Source organism: Poromitra crassiceps (genome assembly GCF_964638095.1).
Source record: "Poromitra crassiceps genome assembly, chromosome: 3".
NCBI lineage: Eukaryota > Metazoa > Chordata > Actinopteri > Beryciformes > Melamphaidae > Poromitra > Poromitra crassiceps.
The window spans coordinates 84,221,139-84,241,783 of NC_139625.1; the positions used below are offsets into that span (position 1 = coordinate 84,221,139).

The 20,645-nt window shown below is 42.9% G+C and overlaps 1 protein-coding gene across 1 annotated transcript in view; it reads right to left on the reverse strand.

The window, feature by feature from the left end:
- The window catches only part of LOC310773969 (CMP-N-acetylneuraminate-beta-galactosamide-alpha-2,3-sialyltransferase 1-like), a 38,847-nt gene extending 27,181 nt beyond the window's left edge, over positions 1-11,666 (reverse strand). The window contains exon 1 of the mRNA XM_083634009.1: positions 11,501-11,666. The gene's annotated coding sequence lies outside the window, so the exon portion shown is untranslated. The remainder of the gene's footprint in view (positions 1-11,500) is intronic.
- Between the last annotated feature and the right edge of the window lie 8,979 nt (positions 11,667-20,645).

Here is a 20,645-nt window from a genome sequence, read left to right on the forward strand (position 1 = left end):
TACTCCGCTGGCCCGACCGTCAACTCATCCTCCAGGCTGCGGGGAAGAAGCCCCTCACCTGGGAGGGTACGCGCTTTTTCGTCCGGCAGGACCTCTCCGCGTTGGTGCAACAGAAACGCGCAACATACAACAGCATCATCGAAAAGGTTAAAGTCAATGGATATCGCTTTGGCGTACTGTACCCAGCGAGACTCGTCATAACCATTGATGGACAGCGGCGGAACAAGAGCTCAAAGTGAAACTGCCGAATATCTTTTGAGTTGGACTGGTCAATAGTACTGTGAGTAACTAAAATAAAAAAATAAAAAACGGAATTCTCTCTTCTTTAGCACTCTTTCTAACTATAAATCCACTTCTGTTTTAATTTCCTCTCTTGCCCTCTTTTCACCACACCGCGGACACTGTGTGCACTGTAAAAAAAACAAAAAATACCATTAAAACACCCGCGGCTTATAGTCCGGTGCGGCTTATATAAGAAAAAAATAGTCAACTTTGAAGGTGCGGCTTATACACCGGTGCGGCTTATAGTCCGGAATTTACGGTACATATTATTACACTACCTGGGTGGTACACAGTGTGTTGTATCTTTAGCTCTATTATTTAATTTTGAGTAAATTGTCTAGAGTATTGCAATATATCGCAATATGTATTGTATCGCAATGTATCGTCCTTGGGTCCTTGCCAATACCCAGCCCTAGTGATGATGTTAGTCCACATCATCTACATTGTGTCTTGTGTCTGGTATGTGTGTGTGTTGAGGCTCTACTTTAGCAATACAGTCATGTAAATCGGTGGTATTTATTGCCATAGTAAATTTCACTTTGGGGGGTGGGGGGTGGGGGGGGGGGGGCACTTCAAGTCTGGGTCACCTTGTGTTAATCCGGCCCTGATGATGAGCGGATCAGGGCTCTGTACTACGAAGCTAGTTTAACAGATCCGCGATAAGTCCCTTTTCCTCATTCAGCGCAGCCACACAGTGTGATCAGAGATTTTTGCGGATATTTAATGTATCCGCGATTTAATGTCAGAATGAAAATCCGCGTTGGATAGTCTGCTGAAGGGCTGTCTAAAGCAGCAGCTTGTATTCACATCAGTCATTTGATTTACTTTGATCAGCGATTTCTGTCTGATACAGCTGCATTGATACAGGCAGCAGCAACAAATGTAAAAGTGTAATCTCAGTCTATACATTTCCACAATCTGTAAGCCTATTTAGACCATAGATTTAGAAACGCATGCTCAATGAATAATGATCTCTATCACTCATGTGTGTGGTTGCACTGATCGAATAATTCATATATAAAATAGCCTAGTATAAAGCCTAATAGCCTACTATAAAAGAGAAAACTGCTGAACTGAATTGAGACGATGCGGGCATAGTTATCATTGATAAAAACTAGCCTATTTTTGCTCATATATTGGCATACAGCCTACAGGACACAGTTCCAGCTGAAAGATGCAAGAATAGCCTGCATATTTAGTATTGGGGCTATCCCATATTTAAACTAATATCTATATTATATGTATGGCTTTTCTGGCATGTAGGAGAATATCACCCTCACTCCATTTGAGGGTCCGTTCATGATATGCGCCGCGGTGATTAATAGTGATCATATTTCTCCACGCATCGTTGAGCTGTTAAGACATAAAGTGGTAAGTGGCTTAATTTAATTATGTAGCCTACAGAGCCACGAATGTTTTGCTTGTTCTGTTCTCAGTTGACTGCAATCTATTTTTCATATGGCGATCGAAGGAATGGTGAGTGACTCCAGAGAGCCGATATTATATGGGTCTCTCATGGATTTTGATCTTATCCTCTGAAGCTAACCTGGTCGCGACCAGGTTAGCTTTGCAGCCTCAGTTGCCATGGTGATTGAAAGTTAACTTGCTTTGTAGTACGGCTAAACCAGGTTTAAACTCAAACTTACTCGGATAAGGCATTAAACTAGCTTCGTAGTACAGGCTACTGAAATAGCTAGTTAGCAACTAACAAATCAACACAAGGTAGCAGTTTACATATCAACATGGCCGTAACTAGCTATGAGCACGGGGAGGTCCGGACCTGCCCTAATATTTCAGAGAGCTTTTTTTTTTTTTTTTTTTTTTTTTTTTTTTATAAAACAATCTGCATGGAAAAGCATGAAAAACACGGGATCGCTTTTATTTTGAAACGAAAGGCAGGTCAGGCAGGAAGTCATCTGATGCCGCGTCCGCGGTAACTTGATTCCGAGAGAGCAGCAGCATGGGGGTGAGTGATGACTGTCTGTCTGCCTGGCGAGATAATTGAAGGTGAGCGAGCTGCGAGACAGTGAGCGAGTGAACGACAGACAGTGAGTGACACTGACAGATTTTTTAGCAACAACCAAGAAAGTAAGTGTCTAGTCTGTCTCTTAAGTAATGTTACCTGTGTGACACGTTGGGATGCTACTGGCTAATCATGCATGATGCCAATTGCCAAGCTCCCGAAGTCAGGTATGCAGGTGGCTATATGCATGGTTTCAGTTTCATGACCCAATAAGTAACAAAAAGAGGTGGTGTAAAGTTAAAAACAACATAATATATTTTATTTTATTTTTCAATCGTTCCTATCAGGAATAAATAAATGTCCCTCTGTATGTTTTTTTTTTATTATCGATGATGACTTTGTGTGTTGTGTACGGCTTGGGTTGTGTACCTGTGTTTGTAGGTGTCATTTTGATATGAATTTGGCTAAAACAGTTTGTGTTTGTTAGTTACAATTATGTTGACAGGAGAGCTGAGCAGGTGGTGACATGAAAGAGAATATACTGAATAATGACATCACAACAGTATAATCCTAATGTTGATTTAAAATGATATATTACTCTAAATATGGCTAAAAAAGGGAAGAAAAAAAACTCCAATTTTTTTCGGTGGCGCCCTTACGCCACCGACTGCACCTCCCCTTGCTGGACCTCCCCTATTTCGGAACCCTGGTTACGGCCCTGCATATCAATATGGATAGAACAGCCATCAAGAAAAGCACAGCAGCTCACAGTATGAATGAATGAACTGCCCCTAATCAGACACACAGACTGGTGGCATTTTCCAACATAACTAACAAGACCAACATCAGGACATCCAAACAAGTTCTGACAGAGAGCAATGTGATTGGATGACATTGGACAAATACATTTGCATATTTCTCCCAGGATGCATTGCCGCTTGTTCCTTCCAAACTTTTTACATGAAAGTAACTAACACAATTAAATGAGTGGTGGGTGGAAATAATAATTAGCCTATTCTTATTTAAACATGCAGTTTTGAAACATTCAATAAAGACAAATTAAAAATAGACTATGACTCGACACCCTAACTGATACACACATGTTATGGGAGTGGTATATATACCCCTTACATCAACTCCCATGTTAGTAGAATGGTTAGTTCCTTGCTCTGCTCTCCCTAATCTCTGTTTTCTTATTACATAAATTTATTGGGGGGGGGACACATTTTATCAGGCTTAAATATTGGGGGGGATTTGTAGTTCTCAATGTATAAGAGAGCCAAATTAGGTGAGTAAACAAGTAAAAGTGGAATTGTTTCTTTCTCCCCCATCTGCCAGTTTAAAAATGCAACAATGAGATGATAGCCTATTACTTAGCCTACTGCATAGGCTAAAGTACCCGCTAACATTCCCGTAGCCTATTAATTAATTAATCGTTGGGACAATCACTTATATGAGCAAACTCATGGTTTCCTCAAGTGCTGCAAACGGCTTGAATGGTTTATTTCCCTCCCGAGTCCCGACCAGTCCGACCTGTCTGTCTTGTAGGCTATGTAAAAATGCAAGAGTTGCATCAGCCTATATCAAGACATACTGTAGGCCTATAGCCTAACTTTTGTGGGGAGAAATACATTGAAAACTAGTCAGATATGACTTGAATTCCACTTGTAAAATCATCCACAGTGTAATGTTAGTGCGACGGTGCGACCACCAGGGCCGATTCTAGGGGGGGGCAGGGGTGGGCTATGCCCACCCAAAAATTAATCTTGCCCACCCAAAAAAAAAAAAAATAAATGTATCTCCCTTTTTGAATTCCAGCGCGACCCGAAGGTTGGAGACCACTGGGTTAGTTAGTTTAGGGCACCTAACAGTAGTTATAGCTTTAATTTGATTTGAGAAATAAGCTCATCCAATGCAAAGAATATTATGGAGTTGATTATTTTAAACTATGGATGAAGGATTGTTATTTATTTGTTAGGGTAACAAAGTCAATCTGCTTTCAAAGTTTTAATTTCAGTTTGAGTTTGAATAAGACTAAAAGTCTTGTAAATATAGGTTTGAAGGCTAAATGGCAAATAGTTTTTAGCTATGGTTAAGTCTCACTGCACTAGTCTTTAATTTGATTTGAGAAATAAGATCATCCAATGAAAAGAAATGTTATGGAGTTGATTATTTTAAACTGGATGAAGTATTTTTATTTATTTTTAGGGTAAGTCAATCTGCTTTCAAAGTAGTTTTCTTTGTCACTTTTCAGTTTGAATTTGAATAAGACTAAACGTCTTGGAAATATAGCAATAGTTTTGTAAATAGTTAGTTTGTACATAGTTTGCTAATAGTTTTGACAATAATAATGTAAACACTGGCCTGTCACCTGAGTGAAAGTTCCTACTTACAGTTTGGTGACCCAAAACAGAATGGTGACTCCTACTGGAACAATTTGGTTCAGTGTTTATGCCTGTGTTGCTGTCTGTTGTAGTGTAAAACGACTAAAGGGAGAGCAGGTGGTTACATGAAAGTGAGTGAGAAAAGGAGAAGATACTGAATAATGACATCACAACAGTATAATCCTAATGTTAATTTAAAATTAAATATTCTTGGATGAAAGTCCAAAAAACGTCAAATTTTCTTCGGCGCTGCCCTTACAGGCAGCACCGAGAGTCCATTCCTACCTAAAAGTACTTCCAGCGCCACTGAATATAATGCAATTTAACACGTTCACTGCCGTTGACGAGATATCTCGTCTTAAAAAATCCAACGGTTGACTGCCGTTGACGAGATATCTCGTCTTAAAAAAAAAAAAAAAAAAATTGACGGTGGGACGTGGATCTAACCCTTTTACATCTCCTATATAAATATTGGAGCCACCGAACGTGTACAACCCATTCCACCGACCCACTAAGTGGCGACAGTGCTCTCCAGACTATTGAAATCCGAGCCAAAACTGCAGGGAAAAGCTTGAGGAAGCCATTCTCATACTGTAGGCGAAAACGCTTTCGCGCTGGAGCACAACTGGTGGCGCACAACGGTGGGGGGTTCCAAAAATAGACTGGGTGGAACACACTTTGAAACACGCAGCATAAAGCCCAGAATCGCAAAAGATTTATCAAAGCTCTCAACCGAAACCCCAAGAAATGAGCGAGCCCCATCCAGACTCGCCCAGCGGCCGCCAGCAGACAGGAGCAGCAGCAGCAGCAGCAGAAATGAGCTTGTGACACGCCCGCTGCAGCCAAGAAGAACACACACGGAGGGAGGAGTTTGAAGGAGAGGGGGGTTTCCTGCTGTTATGGAGGAAATTACTGTTCAAAACTATTGTTTAGATGTCTGACGTCTTACTGATGCCAAAAATGAATGGTTAAAGTGACTGTTGAATTTCACAAAAAGCCGTTTATCTCAGCTTAAATTTTCAGACGCTGAAACCATGCTGTATTCAACTGCTAATGCTTACATAACTACTAACTCTACAAACTAACTCTTTTAGACAGAGAAAGCACACATTCTATTAGTTCTTTTGAGATATTTTGTGTTCACAAAATCCTAACAGAAAAGAATCCTCGGCTCTTGAAAGATGAGCCAGAATCCTCAAAAAAAAACCTTGGCAGAAGCTAACTACAGTATTGAAAAAATGGCTGGCAGTGAATGTGTTAATCCCCGTCCCCGAACCCACAACCTCTGGCAACCTACCGCCAAAGTTGCCCCCTACCAGCCCACCCTAGAGTGACAGGCTAGATACGGGCCTGGCGACCACTATTTTGACTGGCGGCTTTTGGGCAATGTAGCAAAGGGCAAAGGCAATCACTCACTTTTTTGGCACAATGCCACCCTACGTTATCGCCTGAATGCGTTGGAATGCATCCTGTTAAAACTGCATGTTTTTTAATCGAGTTTGGTTACAGATTCCGTTGGAATGCATCCTGTTAAAACTGCATGTTTTTGAATCGAGTTTGGTTACAGATTCGCTAAAGCTGTTTCCATATCACATTTATTTTTATCGATACATCCTCACGCACCGGCGCACCCCCCTCCCCCGTCCACTCAGAGAATACGACCATGGTTTTATGATAGTGTCGCGGGGCGACAGTGGGACATTTAATGGTGACTTTGGGGGGGGTGGGGGGGGGTAGTAGGGGAGAGTGGGGTGAGTTGTGCCACTTTTTACTTGAGGTGTCTTTAAAGTGAGGGCATGACAGTAATGCCTCCAACTACAATATGTAAATATATTTCAGGATGTTGTGCACCACTGGGAACACTCCCTTTGGATCTTAAATAAACTGTTAAAAAAATATGGCTATTCTTAAAAAAGTGGTCTCTTGGCACAACTTGCCCCCGGTGCGGGGTAAGTTGTGCCTTTGGAGAGAATACGTTGGGGTAAATTGTGCCATTGATTACTGAAGTAAAACAGAACATTTTCATCTCATATACTGTAATGCTATATCAAAGCAAGACAAAATAAAGATAACACTAAAGTCCAGTGTACTATAACAGGGTTAAACAAGGCTAAACGGTAGCAGCAGTTGACCTACATATTCAACATTTTCAGAAATAAAAATTATGTTCAAAATGAACAAAATCAACTATCACAGAGCCAGGCTACACTTGCCAATACTGCAATATTCTTCAACAACGTCTATTTAAACATTTAAGAACAAAATGAAATAAAATGTCACTAAATCAACTGCAACTGCACTGGCACAACTTAACCCAGGCCTTTTGGCACAAATCACCCCATCCCCACCATTTTAACAAACTTGTATCATATAGCTGGTTTGGAGCTAACATCATGCTAACAGTATAGCCTCATATTGTAGCTTACTAAAACACTAACACATGTGTGAAATGTTTTCAAGCTTGTCTATAATTGTTCAGACACAACAATAAATAAACCTTGATCATAAAAAATTTACTTTGAGAGGCAAAAAACAGTTTTTTGAACTTAAATGTGCTTAGCTCTTGTGCCATCTGCCTCCCTTCTTTGCAGAGAGAGTAAAATGGATGCCTCTTCAAAAATGTGTGGTCACATGACCAATTTCTTCCATGGTTTTCTAGATACAAGGGGTGGCACAACTTCCCCACTGGCACAACTCACCCCACTCTCCCCTACTGTATTGGAATCTGCAATGGGACAGTGACTCTGGGCAGGGGTGGGTGTGTTTTGTCTGCTGTGCTTCTGTCCCCAGGTGTATCTGATCCTGCAATCAGGGCTACCTGAGTGAGGCGGAGGTGATAAGAGGCTGATTGGACCTCGCGGCTGCAGCGTTTGGGAGACGAGACGTGGCTGCTGTATTGGACTTTTACCTCACCGCGCCACCGATTGCCTTCTGGCCCACCCACCTGTAGCCTACAGATCCACCGCTCTCCATCTTCGCCTGGCCTTTCTGCTCCGTGTGGCTGTCACCTGTAGCCTGCTGTGGGATCCCAGACGGACACCGCGGACCATCGTCCAGACTCCGGACTCCCCGTCACCCAGACAACGCTCGCTATTCCCGTGAAAAGGGACGGTCTTCCTTTGGCCCACATACGCATGAGTGAGTCTGGCTCTTATACATTACGCTGTCAACTGATTGCCGCTGTTTCTGTCCTCCTCACGGTACGTGCACATCTACAATGGCAAATTCGCTTTTCCGCTGTGTCGCAGCGTTTTGTGGGCGTGCAAACCAGCTTCCAGCTTGGAGCTGTAGCCTGTAGAAACGTTGTACACAGGAGGGTGCGGGGAGGAAATGTGTAGGAAGAGCTGTCATTGGGTAGCTTCAACGAAAGGTCCCGCCCTAGTCCCGCCCCGCGAGCGTGAAGCCGCTCGGAGAGAAGCCGCCTCTAGTCTGCGACAGTGAAACGCTGGGGGCGGTTCCAGCGCGATGTTGAAATGGACCAATCAGAATCGAGAATACAGCAAGACAGCCTATCAAGATGCAGCGTCAAAGCGGCTTTTTCAGCAGGCAAGCCGCCGTGCCATTGTAGATGTGCACGTACCGTGACGGTACGTGCACATCTACAATGGCAAATTCGCTTTTCCGCTGTGTCGCAGCGTTTTGTGGGCGTGCAAACCAGCTTCCAGCTTGGAGCTGTAGCCTGTAGAAACGTTGTACACAGGAGGGTGCGGGGAGGAAATGTGTAAGAAGAGCTGTCATTGGGTAGCTTCAACGAAAGGTCCCGCCCTAGTCCCGCCCCGCGAGCGTGAAGCCGCTCGGAGACAAGCCGCCTCTAGTCTGCGACAGTGAAACGCTGAAACGCTGGGGGCGGTTCCAGCGCGATGTTGAAATGGACCAATCAGAATCGAGAATACAGCAAGACAGCCTATCAAGATGCAGCGTCAAAGCGGCTTTTTCAGCAGGCAAGCCGCCGTGCCATTGTAGATGTGCACGTACCGTCAGTCTACCTGTCTGCCCTGACTGACTGGCGGTGCCTCCCCCCTCCCCTCTCCCCCCCCCCCCCTCCCCTCCCCCCCCCCCCCTTCCTCCCCTCCTCCCCTCTCCCTCTCCTCTCCTCTCCTCTCCTCTCCTCTCCTCTCCTCTCCTTTCATCCGGGCTCAGAGTTCGGGACACTTTGCCGTCTGCCTCCATCGGCCGTGTCGCCCATGGTGTCGGCAGGCACGGAGCGCTTCGACGGCTCCCGCCAGGGGCGGAGTTCAGGCGGCCAGGCACTGGGCGGGACGCAAGTAGTAATTGTTCCTTTTTTCTAGCCTATTATTGCAATTACTTATTTAAATTGATATTGCTATTACCATTGGTATTTTATTATATTATATAGGTCTGTGAGAAAGTTTTTTTTTTTTTTTTTTTACATTGACTTGTGGATTTGGGGAGGGGTTGGAAGAGTGTGTGAGGAAGGCCATTCCTATTCAGACCTGCAGCTACACCTGTGTGGGATTTTGAGTATCATTATTTTGTAACTTTGACAGTGTGCCCCTTGAATGTTGCAGTGCTAAATGGTTTGATCTACGGAGTGATCCGGCGCACGTAACAGTGTGCCCTTAAATGTTTGCAGTGCTAAATGACCTTTATCTACCTTGCGGTAGCCTACTGAGTAATTCTGCTCACTATAGTGTGCCCTTAACCGTGTGCAGTGTTAAATGATTTCTCCCCTACATTATAGTAGACTATTGTGGGATTTGGTTCCTTTCCTGTTTGCTCTTAGCTGTCTGCAGTGCTAAATTACCTCATTGCCCACCCCAGCTTCGACGAGCCTGTCAACTAGTAGTCTTTGCCTCTCAGACTGATTTTATACTGTGTATTGTGCTTTTGTAATAAAGTGGTAAACCTTACTCGCCTCTGTGATCTATTGGGGATCGAAACTTACCTGCCTATTTGTGACAATAGTTTCACAGCAATCTTGTAAAAGCACACAAATAAGCTGCAGCGTCCTCCTTGTAACAAGCTAGCCACAGTATTAGCCAGCTGGAGCATGGCCTTGTCCTTGTTGCTAGATGGTTTCCAGGTCAAAAGCTGTTCAAAAACTATCCCAAAAATATTTGAGGAGGAAACCTGGCCAAAACAAGTGAATCCTCCCCTCCACAGTAGCCTATCAATTATGCTACATACAGTACACAGTAAACAAACTTTGATATTTTTAAACAATCAATATTTTTACAATCCAATCGAGGCCAATTGGCCGGAAAACCAGCCCATCTGGCAACACTGGTAGCAACAACCGTGTGTGGAGTCGTGCATGCTGTGCTGGCGACTGGGTCCAGTATAGAGGGCCCTCACTGGCCCCAAAAACAGATAAACATTCAGGTCATCATGGGTGCTACAGATCAATTCTAGCTTTGTGTTAAGTTATGTTGTTCGGTTACTTGTTCCAATCAACTTCAGAGAGAGAAAGAAGTAGAGAATGAAAAATAAAGTGAGCGAGACATACACATATGTATGATACATAATACATTCGATGTGATAATACACATGGGCCAAACAAGCATATCCGAGGCTAAATGGGAGTAGAAGCCCTTCCAATATTCATATGCGCCAACCATTTGGACCAGAACCTATCAAATTTATCCTTACTCAATCTTAGATAGATCAGCTTTTCCATCTCGTATATTTCTTGTACAATTGCTATCCACTCTTTTTTTGTTGGTGGGTCCTGGTTTAGCCATTTTCTTATTGTTTTTTTGCTGGCTACAAGAAGTACTGTATTTTGAGGAGGTATTTATCTTGGGGATTAAATTCGATTGGTATATTACCCAGGTATAGTGCCAAAACTGTCATCTATTGCAGTGCCAAAACTGTGGGTCTCAATAAAGTATTGTAAGCTTTCCAAATTTGTGTTATTTGAAATCAAACAATATGATGTGATGTCCTTCCGAACCCATTGTTGAAACCTCAGTCAGATCCATCTGTGCTGGCAAAAAATCTCTGTCATATGCCACCCATTTTAATAGACGTGCGTGTCTCTCCAGTTTTACATTTGTACACATTTTGAACCAGATATTAAGAGGTACCACAGTCCAATTGCTCAACCTGTCGGAATACATGGATTGAGGAAACTTCTCGCCTAACAAGGATGGAAGGGGCATATCTAATTGGCCCAGTTCTATGTCTTTCCATTTAGCATCGTAAGTGTTGTTACACCAACAGACCAGGTATCGCAGCTGCAATTATTTGTTTTTTAATGTTATTATTTGTCACAACCAGATGTGCCTACTGCCTACCAAATCACATACACAGACTCAGTGGACAGGTCAAATCAAAATCCGATATTTGGTCCAAATTACTTCTAGTTTAGTTTATAAAAAGAACAGTGAGCACAAACATTATTTGGGAAATAAAAACACGTGTGCACCAGATTTAGCAGTAACATTTAGGTGTGCATTTAAGGTTATAACTTGGGTCGTGATTGAACGATTGCTACGAAACTCCTCTAAATCTTCGTGATTGAATATTTCTAGTGAAATATTACCAAAAACTATGCATGGTGTTTGTAGAAATGTGTACCTCATCTTTTCCATGGTTCAAATTGAGCTGTAGGCTACTCATTTAACGCTTTACCGTTTTTCTTTCACCTTTCCCCCACACTTAAAGGTCTCAGATGGTAGGCTACTGTATAAAACAGGATTTCGCCTGCCTCTTTGATTATGAAAGAGGTGGATGTGCTATTTAAACAGTGTGAAATTATCAAAACACACAATAGTCAACTAAATCCAGACAATGCACATTAGACTTCCAAAAAACCCACAAAGCTTATCATTTTTGTAAGAGATAATCGTTTTTTTTTCTTTGTTTCTTTTTTCAGAGCAGTTGAGTGGTTGTGGAGAGTTATCCCTACCTGTCTGCTGTCACTTGCTGCCGGTCTGTGGTGTCTTATGAGCCTTAAAGACACAACAGAAAGAGCCTGTTTTGAGAGAGAATGACATCAAGACACCTCAAAACTGGAAAGTGTAGAATCCGGGAACTGATTACTCCGCTCCAAACCCGTTACCAACTTCCCCTCACTTTCATTAAACCAGTTCCCTTCTTTCAGATATTCTTTCTCATGAGGCAGACGCTGGTACATGGTTTTCATTTCATATCTCTCTGGAATAACCTGTTGGTTGAGCATTCCTACCCCCACTATTCTGTGACTGGAATCCATGTGATATCAGCTGCAAGGCATCTACTTTTATATGCAAAGGACATGCAAGTTAGGGATCTTAGGAAGTTACAGTAGGTACAGTATACTGCTGCCAATGCAATGAAGGGGCTGAATTGTGGCTGCCCACTGTTTTTAAGTAGTTTGGATGAGTCAAATAGATAATACAATCAAGTGTATAGCCTAACTTACACAACTTAATACTCATTGCACTTTTATCTTATCCAAACTTTACATTTAAGCCCTTGTCTACGGTCTGCTTTGCAGGGTGGAAAGTCAAGAGTACAAGGGGGGGGGATCTACTCAAGTATTTGATTAAAAAAAGAGGTTACTTAGTTACTTTTTATCCAGGGGTGGGGGGGGGGGGGGGTTGTATCATCTCTCCCATGTACAAAAACGTAAAGCTCAAACTAGGTTATTTTTCTCATTTTTCAAGTTCCTCCTAGACTTCAACCAAATCTCATGGTGGTTCAGTTGGAGTTAGGTCTGCATAAATGTTTTCTAACTCGTTGCTGTCTGTCTGACTGACTGACTGTCTTTCAGTCCAGTTTGCTCTACTTGCTTTGTCATCCAGAAAGGTCTGATGATCACAGCACTTCCCACACACAGCGTAGCCCGCCTCCCTCCACTGCAAGCAGGACTGTAGGTTATTCACCTTTTAGAACACGGCTCTCTTGAATACTCGATTCTGATTGGTCAATCAACAAGATTCACCGGTCATTATTTCTTGACAACCGACCACTGCTCTGCCACCCTGGATTAATCAGTTGATAAGAGCTTTTTGTCTGCAGACACTACTAATTAGGCCAACCAGTTGCAGCTGTGGTGTCTTGTGTGCCAATTACGAATGAAACCGCTTTGTCATTGAAAACGCTATTAAAAAATCTATTTGAATAATTATTTTTGTCAGATTATTGAATGATTTAGTTGTAGGCCGTGTTCTAAGCGGGATAATGTATAGTGAGCCGGTGATTACTGGAAATAATGACCTTCAGGTGAATGATTAAGCCCTCCGCTGCGCCTCGGGCTCAATCATTCACCTGTCGGTCATTATTTCGCCAGTAATCACCGGCTCACAATACATTATCCCTTACATAGTCCATGGGCCAGAGCTCAAAATGTCAGTTGTCGGTACCACTCAAGGTGGCAAACCTTGCTTATGATTTTTGATAACATACATGTCTGTAGATGATATTTTGGTATGATAGCCATTCCTGAGTGGTAGCTGTGACACAGTTACCAGCTCGTGAAGTTAACCACCCCTAAAGTAAATTGCATTTTAGACGCTGGTGCATATCCTGGTTTAGGCTAATGGTCAGGACATTTTTCAATCTTTTGTACTATTGTCTTTGGTCCTATTTTAAAGGGGACTTTCTTAGCTTTCATTTAAGGCCAGTTGTGATTTTCTTCTGACAAATATAGAAGTGACTTGAGCTCTTCAACCCATCAATGACAGACATGTTTCCACAATGTTTGCCTAAATTGTATCATTTCTTTTAGCCCTGTGGCATCAAGGAACATCAGAGAGACGAAGCACAAAAACTGGAATGCTCACAGCACTCAGAGGGGCGTGGTTGGGATGGCTTCCCTGATCTGAGTGTTCTGTTATTGGACTTCTGTGCTTTAGACATGGATTGGCCATAACAAACACGCTTATCAAGCATAAGGATGCTCATAGGTCTATGGTACCAGAGTATCTTATTGATTGATTGATTGATTGATTGATTGATTGATTTTATGGATATAGAATAACAAAATCCAAGGGATAGACATCTAAAAGTGTGAACACCTATTTCCAACATGGTCCCTGGTCTTATAAAAACAGGACATACGGTAACACATAACATCAAATAAACCAACTAGAACAATCAACATAAACACACAAGTTCAATAACCATGACAACGGAAGGCTCGCACGTTACTCTAGTTTACTCAGCAATATTTTTTTCAGGTTTTTAAAACCATTTAGAGAATTTGCAGATTTAATTCCGTTAGGGATGTTGTTCCACTCCTCTCCACCGGTATAGAGGAATGTACTTCTCCCAACATCTTAAGCCCAGGTGGATTATGACATGATGGGCCCCTGGGCATGGTCACTGTTAGAAAGCCCACATTTTCTTCTTTAATGTTAGTCTATTTCATTATAAGTTTCTGTGTTTCATTTTAACACTCACTTGTTCCTTTTCACCTTATTTAACACTGAAGCTATTATTTCGGATTTCACTTGAAGGCATCACACCTGCATTCAATTAAGCTCTACAGTGAGTGAGTCAGTTGGGCTCAGTGCATGCCTCATGCCAAGACCGTGGTTTGCTCTTCCCTTGTGTTTGTTCACCTGTGTGATTACATTTGTTTCGGCAGTGTGTAAATGACCAAAGGTGAGTGTGATATCTTGTTTATATATTCTGAATCTATATAATATTAAGATGCTTGTTTTGGTGGCCTTGGTTGTCTCTGCTAATGGGCTAATTTCTTTAGCTAGTGTTTGCTAGTCGGCCACATGGTATGCTACAGTAGCCGTGTATTGGGGGCTGTATGCAGTTGGTTAATCTTACCGTTCTGCATCTGCATGTACAGTATGTATGTTATTGTGATATGCATAATATTATTATGTGGAGGGTTATATTGTTTGTCATGTTGATGGCAGCTTTTGTGTTATTGTTTGTTGTTACAGACCACAGCCAGAAATAAATACTCAACTGGGAAGTCTGCCTCTGAGTCCTTTAATGGGGACCACACATCCATATTTTGAGCCACTCTAATGCCAGTATTTCCAGGAGACCCCAAATCTCCGTTTTAGTCACATAAAGAGCCCCCCCTCACAGCACACATACCGCTAAGCAGAATTAAAGCCAGAATAACTAAGACACCTGACTCTCAACAGGATTGACAGCACAGCCACCTGAACACTCAAAAGCCAACAGCACAATAACAAGAAATACATTCACCTGGATCTCCATACAGGGTCCAAAATTAACTTTTTTGTCCACCAGTCAAATGGCTAGTGAATGTAAACATTTGACCAGCCACTCAATAGATGACCATTGTGGGTTTTTTGGATGGTGAGTGAAGCAAATCTACCAGCCACTTTACCGCACATTTTACCGGCATTTGGCTGGTGGCTGGTGCTAATTTTGGACGCTGCCTCAATAACACAGGATTTACAGCACAGGTACACTCAATTAAAGCCAAAAGCACAATAACCCTCTAATTGCCCATAAACGTATGGAACATTTTGTCAAAATAAGGGATCATTTTGTCCTTGGCAAGACGTGGTGGATTTCATCTCAGAGCTCCGGTTTGTCGGATTTAACATCAAACGTGTCTGTTGTTGACCTAATTGAGGTGTGATTACACCTGAATGCAACATGTGTTTGTTTATAATTTATTTCACTCTGATCAAATTGTTGAATTCAACAGCTATTTTCCCAACGCTGGCATTGCGTGTGGTTAGTGGTTACTATGGCTGAACAAACTAACTAACATATGCAACTCACACCATAAGCGACTTTGACCGCCGCACGGCTGCATGGGTGCAACCCTTCTGAAACCGCTGATCTCACAACAGTCTCAAGAATTTACACAGAATGGTGCAAAAACAACAACTTTGGTCAGCAGAAAAGTATCTCAGAATGCAACGCGTCAAACCTCAAAGCGGATGACACTTTGGTAGCCGGTTAACACCGAGCTGAAAGCTGATACCTACCCAGTATTAGTCTGGCACCAACCCTTCTGAAACTGCTGATATCACAACAGTCTCAAGAATTTACACAGAATGGTGCAAAAACAACAACTTTGGTCAGCAGAAAAGTATCTCAGAATGCAACATGTCAAACCTTAAGGCCGATGTCACTTTGGTAGCTGGATAACACCGAGCTGAAAGCTGATACCTACCAGGGTGGGAATTACATGGAGGCCTCCATTGCTCCTCCTTCTGGCCGTGATGCCCTGAGATCCCTAAGGCCACATTGGCAGTGCCCTGCTACCAGCCTGCTACTGTCAGTTGCTTTAAAAACATCAGTGGTCTCAGTTTAATGTGCAAAGGATGTGTAATTGGCTCATTTTAACACACATTTGTGAAAAATCGCTCTTCACGATGTCAATGGAGCAATTGCCTTTGTGCCCTGGCATGTGGCCTTGTGCCCTAAAACAATATGTGGCACCGAAGGCCAGATGGCCACGCCCCTAAAATGACGAAATCCCCACCCTGATACCTACTCAGTATTAGTCTGGTGTTCCAGTAAAGTGCTCAGTGAGTGTAGCTATAATGCCAGGGCAGCTTCTGCTTTGCCCTTGCACATTCATTGCAGTGGACTCCATTGTGTATTTGAGTTGAGGTTTGCCAAAGTGAAAGGGGTTGGATACTTATTTTACATTTTTCATTTTCTAAAAAATATTTACTACTACTGGACTGGCTATATTAGTTGTTTAGCTGCTGCTGGTGGTGGTGTGTATGTGTGTGTGTGTGAGGGGGGGGGGGGGTGTTCAACCACTTTTGCAAAGCACTGTATGCATGTCACATTCTGATTAGGGGCTGAGCCCCCCTACCAGCAGTCTTATTATCAGAGTTCATCTTGACCAGTTACTTCTAACATTAGAAAATAACATTTGAATCTATAGACCTAAGTATTTCATGGGAATATTAACACAATTACACTTATCTATTATTGACCTAATATTAATTAGGATATGAATAGATGATTAAAAATGATGTGATCATGCTTATGTTAGCATGCATTTTCAGTTAACTTCTGAGCTGTTCTTGTCATGCATTCCTTCATAACTGGGGACTGGTAATCTTACGACTTCAGAGGTCATGAGCTGGGCAGTGACGTCATCAGAGCTGGTATTTCCCATTCCAAACTCGTAGGAGCCTCGCAGCCCTGACCTAAAAAATCCAAGATGGCTGCGCCGCGCAACAACAGTAGTAGTAATTGTAGTAATATTGTTTAGCACTTCTGTTTTGTTTGTGTCTCATTAAATCAGCTGTCAGCACTGCCTAACTTCTATCTGTGTGGACATGAGGCTGCAGTGTTTGTATGCGCAACATGCCGCAAAATGCCATGTTGTTAATTGTTATTGCTAACAATGGCTAGCCTGGCTAGCGACTGGATCTGCCCAATGAACAGTGAACTTCCCAGCTCAGGTTTTCTGCAAATGGAACGCTAACAAAACGGATGTGATGTAATTTAGCCTCCACATCCCAGTTATTTTGCGATAAAGGAACGCACGATTGTTCTTGTTGAGTGCAAAGTGGGGGGTTTCTAGTTGTGAAAAGGACAGAGGTGTTTAGGCCCTTTTGGCAGCAGAGATAGGCAGGTTTCCTCTTGAAGCAAACAGCAGTTGTTGTTAGCAGCAGTTGCCTTAAGAAAGCTAAGAAGGTCCCCTTTAAAGCAGCTACGAGCAAGATTTTCGATTGTTATTAAACAGTCTAAATTTAATATCGATGCCTCACATCTTACCTCAAATAGTAGACGAGACCAACGCTGAGTAGTCTCGATTGAACCCCGAGTGAATCGGCCAGTGTTGTCTTGACGATTAGTCTGTCTGCGGCCGGGGCAGATCAGGAAGTGAAATGAAACTGCGGCAGCCACTTCGGCCATAACCACAAAATAACAAAATAATTTCCAAACACCTATATACAGTATAACGAGAGATGTTCGCGAAACGGTTGAAGGCAGGCAGCTGCTGTAAACCTTTTCGTTTCACTTCCTGGTCTATCCGGCCCGCCGGAAGACAGATACAGACTCTATAATCATCAAGAGAGCAATCTCCGATTCACACGGCTTTGGTCTCAGCTACTATTATAGGTAAGATGTGATGCATCAATATTACATTTAGACTGTTTAATAACAATCGAAAATCTTGCTCCTAGCTGCTTTAAAATAGATTGAAAAAGATTGAAAAATGACCTGACCATGTGCCTAACCCAGGATATGTACCAGTGTCTAAAATGCAATTTACTTTAGCGGTGGTTCACTTCACAAGCTGGTAACTGTGTCACAGCTACCACTAAGGAATGGCTATCATACCAAAATATCATCTACAGACATGTGTCTTATCAAAAATTATAAGCAAGTTTTGCCACCTTGAGTGGTACCGGAATCTGGACTGGCCCATGGACTATTATGTAGCCACGCCCATTTGACCCGGTTGTGTGGTCGTGTCACGACTTCCGGCTAAAAAAAAAAAAGAAAAGAAAAAGGCCGGCTGCAGCAATATCATCTAACTCTGAATTAACTAATACTTTAGCCAATTGTATGTAACATACCAAATAAAGGCAAACGGCAATGTCTAAGAATGCAACGCCATGTAACTGGCTCGTTAATTCTCGCATTCAAGGGAATTACGTTAACGTCTGCGGGTCTTATAGACGTAAGAGGCTCACGCTGTGCTCGGAGGAGACTGAAAACCATCTGAAGCTTTCTATGTTGGAGTCCAGGTATGTTTTGTACGAGGACGTCTCTCAGTGTGTTGCTGTTAACTGCCCATATCGTTGTTTTCTTTTCGTTGATCTCATCTGTTTCCTCTTCGACTTGATTTGTATCACTCAGACCGCAGCTGCGGGCGATGTTCAACGCATTCCTGCTCTAAAAACTTTCTTTTCTTTCTTCTTCTGACGTTCTTTTGTATTTTGCGCCGTGACCACCGGAAGTCTTAACATAAGGTGAATAGGATATTGATATGTGACTGTGCTGCAGTGGACTGATGATAGTGTGGAAACACTGAGAGGCTGCTTTGAGTGCACGGACTGGAGCTTATTTCACAACCTTGACCTAAACGAGGCAACGGAGACCATCAATGACTATATGCAATTCTGTGTGGATAATGTGATTCCCAAAAAGGACGTTCTCCACTGCCCCAACAACAAAACTTGTATCAACAAAAAGAAATGAGCTTTTAAGAACGGGGACCATGGGGGGGCTGCATGGCTGCAGCACAAAAAGAGCTAAACCAGCTCCTGCAGGTTGGCCAGAGGGAAACACCGAGCTTCACTGGAGGAGAGTGTTAGCTCAATGGACAATAAAAGGTTATGGGACTGTATGAAAGAAATGACAAATATGAACTTAAACAGAAAGCGGATTGTCACTGTAAATGATCTTGAGTGTGCAAACGAACTAAATGACTTCTTCCTGAGATTTGACACCGACTCTTCTCAGAAGGAAACAGAGGGGTGCGATATTGATTTCATTCCCATTTGGAACTCCTCTGACCGTCTTGTTATCGCACCTGGACAGGTTCAGTCTATATCAGGGGCGGACTGAGATCATAATTCAGGCCGGGCATTAGATACCAGGCAAGCAGGCCAAGCCGATACGGGCCGACGCGCGTGCCGCGGGCCGTTTGAAGCCCAATTTGGGCAGTTTGAAGCCAGATTTGGGTGGTTTGAAGCCAGATTTGGGCCATTTGAAGCCCAATTTGGGCCGTTTGAAGCCCAAATTGGGTGGTTTGAAGCCAGATTTGGGCCATTTGAAGCCCAATTTGGGCCGAGTCCAATTTTACAATGAGATGCACCCACTTTAATGAAGCATACTATGTGTTCAGCCAGAGTGAAAACGGACAGTGTCAGGTGAAGTGTAACCCGTAGCAACGTTGGTCCAAAACGTTGCTATTTTACAATTTTCAGGATTTTTCAAAAATCATCCAAAGATTAGGCTATAGAGGGTATGCATGTGATGTCACAGAGGCAGAAGTCACTGTGGGGTCACGCCCACTGAGTCACAGCAAGACTGAGCTTGAATGCAGTAATCAGCCTAGATAACTGACATCTGCTGCTCAGGGAGGAATTTGACACTCATTTTGACACTCGTTCCCGATTGAGGGGGCGTGTTCCAGTGGGTGTGCATACCCTCTATATGAAATTGAAAGTATAAAGGACATTGAGCTTTCCACTTAGTGTCTGTCTTCAATAGTGAGTTAACAGCCAAAGTGCCTGGAGAATAAAGAGTAAAATTAATGTGTTGGAGCCAAATTCTACTTTTGTCTGTTTGTGATCTGACTGTGTGTGTGTACATGCAATCCTGACATTGGACACTGGGTGGAGCATGGTATGGGAGAGAAAAGTGCATATAGGTAAGTATGCTCCCAGGTGAGGGGAATCAGGTGCTGATTGGGAAAGCACACAGTTTTCGACCGTGCTGCAGTGTTTGGTGCTGCTCCATGCCTTTCACTATTACCGTGTTTGTTCATTTTCTCCGTGTTATCAGTATTATGGCGTGCCGTCCATAAGGCGAACTAGGCAAATGCTAGGGGCGCTTGAGCCGTTAGGGGCGCCAGAGAGGGTAAAAAACAAAAAAAAAATTTTTTTTTTTTTAAACAAATACTCTTTCATGATAATAGGCCTACTATTATTTTGCAATAGTAGACAAAAAATAAGCACAACAACGTCTTAAGTCTTTAAATAATAGTGAAATCATTTTTCTAATTCTGGCTTTCTGGCTGCCTGGGCTGCAGCACTTTCACCATGGTCCCTAATCCATACCACCCCACCCCCTGCGCGGCCGCGCCCCCTTCTACCTGCTCGGAGTTCACCAGATTGTTGGGGGGGGGGGGCACCAGCAACAATCTTGCCTAGGGCACCAACTTGGTCAGGCACGCCACTGTGTGAAGTCATGAGTTTGGTTACTGGGCATCATAGCGTGACTGTTGCTATTGGACTATGCTGTACATATGGTGAGCAAAGACAAACTTGCATTGCCAAATAAATGGAGGGTCGGTGAGACATCCAATTATAACACAGTGAATGGACATTGATTTCTTGGACTTGAACACGCGTCTGAAACTACTCCCAATTCGCCCCTCTGGCTTTATTATTTTGGTTTAATTTAGCCTCTACAGAATG